The 6000-nt window shown below is 24.8% G+C and overlaps 1 pseudogene; it reads right to left on the reverse strand.

Moving 5' to 3' along the window:
* Nucleotides 1–4147: 4147 nt before the first annotated feature.
* On the reverse strand, nt 4148–4651 carry LOC104753791 (S-protein homolog 20 pseudogene; annotated as a pseudogene).
* Nucleotides 4652–6000: the final 1349 nt, after the last annotated feature.

Below are 6000 nucleotides of genomic sequence, written 5' to 3' on the forward strand. Positions count from 1 at the left end.
ATTATCTATCTATCCAAAGCAATTTCGAATAAACAATAATTGTAAATTGTTAAAAAAACTCTTCCCAATCTCTTCTTTCTTGAAGAACATCTAAGAATGAAGTAGCGAATTTAATTCATATTTCTTTATTCTTTCCATCAATTTGAGAAGGAATTGAATCTTAAATCCATCTTTTTTGCTGTTGGTTTGTTAAATTACACACTATTCTTTCTTAGGTGCCACCGTATACGGTGCTCTCGTCATCCGCCCTAAATCTGGCCACTCTTACCTGTTTCCCAAACCTCAAAATTAAGAGGTTCCCATCGTATTTGGTATGTCTCAAAATAGGAAATTTTTATAGGAAATAAATCTGGATTATATATGTACTATATTATAAGCTAGATATATATTATTAGGACAAATAATATCTGATTATATATATATATATTTTTACAAAAAATAAAATATAGATTTGATTCGTTGTTAAAAGATAAATGTTTCCTACTCCTCAGTATTTTTTTTCTTTTTGTATGTTTAGTGATATTAAATTATATAAATAGTTAATCGCACACGTGGTAAAATATTCATATTCTGTATATTTATCCTCTTGTTATATTTTAATCATTTATTCTTAAATCAAGAGAAAAAAAATATTAGTCACAATTAGTATTATTTTTAAAAAAGTAAACAAAATAATAACTAAAATTTCGCCCTTTTCAATTTATTCAAAATGGGTAAATAATATATAAGATACAAAAATTATGTTATTTTCAAAAAAATAAACAGAATTATAATTATAATTTCTTATGCTTTCTATCAATTTAAGAGAAAATATTTATTAGGCACACATATTATATTATTCTTCAAAAAAAAATAAACAGAACTATAATTAAATCTATTTGTAAATAGAAGGAAATCAAAAAATTTCGAAAATTATTATAAATTTTTAGAAAATTACTATAATTTTTTTATGCATAGAGTTCACCATAGTTTTTCTGCAACTATAACCATTAAAAAAAACATTAGCTCATAATATTATTACTTAAATATTATTATATTCAATTTTGTAGATCCACAATTATGATCATCCATGAATTTATCTTCTGAAACAAAAAATGATTATGATTTTATTCCAAACTACCAAAGTATAAAACAAAACATAGAGAACAACACAACATAATTGTTTTAAAAGGTGAAAAGTTGCTTGATTTTGATATCCAAACAACCACTACAAAAAGAGGGAACAAAAAATTAAAATCCGATAAATCATATAAAAGACCAATATTATAATACAAAAATAAATTTCATAACATGATAATAGTTTAGGGTCTTTTTGTTCTTTCTGTTTTTGAGTTATGGAGAATGGTTATGGTATCTAGTATCTATAATAGTAAACGACCTATGATTTTAGGGTTTTGACTAAGATGGTGTGTTTTTGACGGTTTTTTTATAGAAGCCCATTTAGATTTTTTTGCCAATTTTTTACGAATTTTTACTTTTAATTTTTATATTTTTGTAATTAATTTTTTTGATAATTTTTTAAAATTATAAAAGGGAAAAAATGTCAAGAATTAATTTTTATTAGTGGCAAAAAAATAATTTTAGGTCTGAGGATAAATGTGGTGCATTTCTGCATCTGAAATAATGAGAAAAGCTTGTCCAAATTTTTTTAAAAGGTATTCTCCATTAAGGGCAATTAAGTAGAAGTAGAATTTCCAAGGATTAACGTGAGCTCTTTCGATTATTTAACTTTACCAATTGGGTTGCATTTAAGTCTTATTTCCATATTGGACTTTTGGCATAAAACTAGGCCTCATAATACCCAACTAGTCAAATTACACATTTTAGGCAAAAAAAAAAAAAAAAAAAAAGAAAAAAACAACACAAGTAGTTTTGGCTTTGGCAAGGGGGAGAAAAAAAGACAACCTCTTGATGTGTTTTGTTTAGTCTTCATCTGTTGTACGAGTGTACTGCGGAAATATATTACAATACAGCGTAAGTAATTTTATAAATTTTGTATTAAATATGTCTAGTAGTTAATTAAAACTTAAAAGAAAACTTCAATATCTGCATTCAACTTGACATTTTAAGTAATTTGTATAAAATTTACAAATTCTATGTTATTCATTACAAAATTTTAAAAAGTCTAATGAAATCCATAGTTATTGAACTAATGATTTAAAAATCTATTTTAAAATCCACTATTATTCAAAAAAAAGTTTGTGGATTTAGATTTAAATGATTTCTAGCGATTCTAGAGGATTTGAGAGAATTCCTTTAGTTAAAAATACAAAAATCCAAATAATATTGTTTTATGTGGGATTTGAGAGAATTTTACAATAAATCATGTCAACTTCTCTAAAATTATCACAATCATTCAAAGTCTCACAAAAACTTAAATCACTTAGAACCATTCATCACGTGTAATTGAATTTTCATAGTTTTCACGTCTTGATTGGTTCTTCCACTACTTCCAACAATGGTTTCCACCCAAATTGATGAAATCAAGAAGAAACACAAGTATCATATCTCCTTATTCATTTATTATTGGCCATGTGTAACTTTTTGAATTTTTTTATCATGACATTATCACAAATATCAAAAAAATTTGAATAATTCTTTTAGTACTTTATTTATAAATTTTAATTATTAATCAAGTTTAATAAATCTTTTGTTGTTTTTAGATATTTGTATAATTATATATTATATTTACTTTTGATATTAACGTTTTAACCGCTATTTCACCACCTGGTCAATCATTCCTAAAACTACCGCAAATGTACCAATTTTAAAACATTAAACCAATCATTGAAAGTCTTTAATAACACTTGAAATTGCAACTTTCCGCTTCCACAAACTCGCCTAACCCCAATTGCAAACATTGTATTTGAATCAGAAAAACCATTAATTATTTTGTATAATGTGTTTGTCAACACTTGTTGTTTCTTAAATGAAAAAGGAAACAGAAAACGAACAATTGCCGTTGTCACATCATATGTTTTTTTATATCACGTGACAAGACAACATGCTAGTTTCTCTTATCAAGAAATGACAAATGAGAAAACAAATTGACAATAACCTCTTGAACAAAATATGTAAATGATTAGATACTAATATTTGGTTTCAAATTTACATGATACTATTACAACTAATACTCAATCTAATATTTCAAGTGGTTTGAATTTTTATGAGACTTTAAATGATTTTGATGATTTTAGGGAACTTGATATGATTAATTGTAAAATTCTTTCAAATCGCACAAACTGTTTTGAATAACAGTATATTTTAAAGCAGAATTTTAAATCATCAGTACAATAACAGTGAATTTTAAAGTAGATTTTTGAATCATCAGTAATAATAACAGTGGATTTTAATAGACTTTTAAAAATCCATGATTGAACAACATAGGATTCACAAATATCAAGTTGAATACACCGGAGGTGTATTCAATCTAATATTTCAAGAGTTTTGAGTTTCCATGAGATTTTAAATGATTTTGATGATTTTAAGAATGTTAATATGATTTATTGTAAAATTCTTTGGGGGAATTTAAAAAATACAGTACCTCTTTTGCAATACCATTTTTCAAAAATACCCCCTTTTTCAAACGCTATAAAAAAAAGCCACTAAAATTTTGCAAATTTTCAAAATTTGTGTGTATGCTTATAAATATATACACAAATTACCTTTATGTGTGTGTAAATTCTTTTATATATATTTTATAAATACAATATAAATACCTTTTATAAACCTTTTAAAAACCTTGTAAACCTTTTAAAAACCTTATAAAATGTTTTATGACTTCATAAATATTTGGATTGAGTCTAGAGGTATTAGTTATTATCTAGAAGTACCTTGTGAACAATATAAAATTTGATAATTTTTCATATTTAAAAAGGATATCTTTAAAAATGGATAGGTGAAAGAAGTATTTTTGAAAGGAATACACCAAAAAGGATATTTCTCAAAAATTCTCAAATCCTACTTCAAACCATGAAAGTTGGTGCATCTTTTATTTAATCGTTAATTATTTTTAAACTTAGAGCTTGCTTCTAAGATTCTTTCTCTTTAGTGGTCTAAGGGGCTCAATCAAATTGACCTAGCAGGGATGTTCTACAGTCCAAAGTTTTGAAATTTTATGATGGGCTTAAGAGACGAAAAGTGTTGGTTTAGTAAAAACAAAATAACACTTTTTATTATTTGGCTTATAAATATGAAATCTTGTTACAACGGTATTCAAACACCATCATTCCATTGGAAACATGTTTCCCCACCTGTTATTCTACATGCACCATAAGGTCTTATGCTCCAAACACAAGGTTGATGTTTACATTTCTTTATATCGCTAGAATTAAGAATATCGATCCATTTAGACTGATTTTCCAATACAAAGTGACAAAAGAATAAAGTTCTTCTCCAAAAGTTAAAAGATCCTCTAAATCCCCAGTGTTGATGAGGAGCTAAAGATTGTGATCCGAGATCTTTGTTTTTTGATTTGCAGTGTAGTCCTAATTGAATATTTTGACCAATATCATTGATGATATCCACATCTATATGCAGACTAGCTTCGCATAAACCACCAAAAAGAAAAACTATGAATATACCACAAAATATTAAGTGAAATGATGATGAGCCATACATTATGAATGACTTTTTTCCAATAATAACTGTGAATGTTTTATAAAAATGAACTTTAAATTATAGCATCCCATCTATTTATACTCCATCACCTTTGAAGAATGATTAACTAGTCAGATATATATAATTATTTATTTATTTTGGGAAAAATAGTCAAAGATATATAATTATTCAAATGTTTTTATAAAAATAAAGATATATCTTTACTCTCGTAAATGGAAATATATCTTTATTTATTTTGGGCAAAATAGAAATATCTTTATTTGTAGAAAGAAAAGAAAAATGCTGACCAACTACAACTTTCCATTGGAAACATATTTCCTGACTTGTTAATCTACATGGTCCATTAGGTCTTATAATCCAAACACATGGTTGATGTTTGCATATATGTTTATCTATGTTAGCATCAAGAATATCAAAACATCTAGACTTATTTCTCTTTTTTTTTCTTTCTTTAAGTGACAAAAAGATAGAGTTGTGTCCATAAATCAATAATTACTCCAAATCCCTTATTTTGATGATATGATAAAAATTGTGATCCGAGATCTTTGTTCTTCAGTTTGCAGTATATTATTAATTGAACATTTAATTTAGACCAACATCCTTTGATAACGTACTCATATAGATATAACATATTGATTAGTTGCATAAAAACCACCGAAAAGAAAAATGATGAATATATTTAAACCTCTATAAAATAATAATAATGGGATTATGGTATTTTATTAATTTATAGTGATATTAATTTATATATAAATTAATATCTATTATTTATAGTGTAAATTAATAATTATTAATTTATAGATATATATTTTGATTGTTTAAATTTTTAAAAATATATGAATTGAGACAATTTTATCAAAATAAAGATTAGACTTTCAGATGTTATCAATTAGAATTGAATTTTTAATATTTAGAAAATATTATTGACAATAAATTACAAATAATCTATAAAATATCAAAATAAAAATGATGCATATGTAAAAATTGAAAACTAAAAACATTTACCTATTTTTATGACATGCTATAGAGTATTTTCTATCACTATGGTTTAAAAATACAACATAACAATTTTCTTATAGATATAAGCTCTATGAGAAAATTCTAAATTCTAAAACATACATATATCAACATATATATATATATATATATATGTAAATTTACATAATTATTAATTTATGATATTATTAAGACCATATTTTACATGAGAACTTCAAAAAAGTATTATCTTATTATCTTATCAAATTTGATTATTTTTTACACTGACTCGACTTGAGAACAACAAAATTTATTAATTTATAATGTATTAATATATAGAATATTAATTTATAGAGGTTTTAGTGTACTACTTAATGACATGTGAAATGACGATGAACCACACAT

This window comes from Camelina sativa, chromosome 16, assembly GCF_030686135.1.
Source record: "Camelina sativa cultivar CO46 ecotype springtype chromosome 16, ASM3068613v1".
NCBI classification, from domain to species: Eukaryota; Viridiplantae; Streptophyta; class Magnoliopsida; order Brassicales; family Brassicaceae; genus Camelina; species Camelina sativa.